Here is a 2,289-nt window from a genome sequence, read left to right on the forward strand (position 1 = left end):
AATACGCAGCAGATAACAATTTGTATAATGAATGTATTGGTGTACACACTTCCTGGGAAGAGTCTTTTGATCTCTGATGATTTTCTAACATGATGCTAGAGGAAGTGGCTCCTTTCCAAGACCAAATATAGGTATTCTTCCTCAGTTCTGTGTTCTTGGTGCTATCATGGGGAGTTTTGTGTGAATTACATATACAAAGGTCAAGATATCAGTTATCCTAGTTAAAAACTGTATATAAAATAAAAATGTCTAAAAGCCAGTTTTTATGAATCTACAGATATGAGCAGTCTTTCTCTGCCTCTATTTATTATTTTTCTCAGTGCTAGGCTATCTGTTCTCTCTCTCTTTAAACATTCCCTCTTAGGAAGTATATTCTCTTCAATGAGGCATTCTACACTGTTGCTTTATCATTTATAAAAAGTTTCTAAAGAATAAAGTAGTGTCTGGGGTCAAAGGAACACGAGTTCATATGTAGGTTCCTGCACTTACCAGTTATGTGGCCACAGGCAGGTTACTTGATCTTTCTCAGATTTGGTGTCTACAAGGGAGTGAAAACAAATATCCTTAGAGTTTAAGAGGAGAAAGGGAGACAGATGGTGTCAAATGCTTGATATATCCTTTCAGTAAATGGTGCTATGACTAAAAGAATGCAGGTGGACACCTCCCGCACACTACAGCTGGACTCCCCCCTCACTCCACAGCTGGACTCCCCCCTCACTCCACAGCTGGACTCCCCCCTCACTCCACAGCTGGACTCCTCCCTCACTCCACAGCTGGACTCCTTGCTCATACACAAACAAAGCCTAAGCCAAATGGACTCTAGTCCTAAAAGCAAGGTTATAAAGCAGTTCTAGGTGTGTACAAGAATAAATTTTGACCATTGGTTGGACAATGATGTTTTATATAAGATACTTTTTTTTTAAAGATTTATTTATTTATTACACTGTAACTGTCTTCAGACACTCCAGAAGAGGGCATCAGATCTTGTTACGGATGGTTATGAGCCACCATGTGGTTGCTGGGATTTGAACTCCAGACCTTCGGAAGAGCAGTCGGGTGCTCTTACCCGCAGAGCCATCTCACCAGCTCTTAAGATACTTAAACCACAAGCAGCAAAGTGAGCCTGGTGTGGTAGTGCACATTAATCCCAGCACTCAGGAGGCAGAGTCACATAGATCTCTGAGGTGGAAGCCAACATGGTCTACATAGTGAGTTCCAGGTCAGCCAGGGCTATGTAGACACCCTGGAGAGTGTGTGTGAGAGAGAGAGAGAGAGAGAGACAGACAGAGATAGACAGAGACAGAGACAGAGACACCAAGAGAGGGAGAGAGAGAGAAAGAGGATAGAGACGAAAGTCAGAATACAATGAACTTCATAAAAATTAAGTTTCTGGTGGATGCTCACAGTCATCTATTGGATGGAACACAGGGCCCCCAATGGAGGAGCTAGAAAAAGTACCCAAGGAGCTGAAGGGGTCTGCAACCCTATAGGTGGAACAACAATATGAACTAACCAGCACCCCCAGAGCTCGTGTCTCTAGCTGCATATGTAGCAGATGGCCTAGTTGGCCATCAGTGGGAAGAGAGGCCTCTTGGTCTTGCAAACTTTATATGCCCCAGTACAGGGGAACACCAGGGCCAAGAAGTGGGAGTGGGTGGGTAGGGGAATGGGGGGGTATAGGGAACTTTCAGGATAGCATTTGAAATGTAAATGAAGTAAATACCTAATAAAAAAACTGGAAAAAAGTAAGTTTCTGTATGTGCTCAAAGCACACACACACACACACACACACACACACACAGACACACAGACACACAAATAAAAACATCTCAAAGGATTTGTGTCCAGAATGTGGAAGAACTCTTATTCAAACACAAAAAGTGGCCAAGTTTTAAAATAGACAAAGATTCAGTGGACAAGTGTTCATAAATTAACCAAAAAAAAAAAAAAAAAAAAACAGACAAAGACTCTGCATAAATAGACACGGTTTCTGAGAAGATACACAGATGTCCTGTAAACACATGAAAACATGCCAGTGCCATCAATCATTACAGGACTGCAAGCCAAAGCACACTGAGGGTGCTCCCTGGCCCCCTAGCTGTGATTGACAGCTAGAACATAGGCTCCTGAAGGTCTGGAGGACACGAGTTCCCCACACACTGCTTGTGAGAACATCAAATGAGAAACTGAATGCTCCCCAAAAGTTCAAAAACAGAAATACATAATGACCTGACAATTCAGTCTACTCAGATTTCTATCAATAACAACAAAACTATAAATCGATGTTTC

This window comes from Mus pahari, chromosome 5 (genome assembly GCF_900095145.1).
Source record: "Mus pahari chromosome 5, PAHARI_EIJ_v1.1, whole genome shotgun sequence".
NCBI lineage: Eukaryota > Metazoa > Chordata > Mammalia > Rodentia > Muridae > Mus > Mus pahari.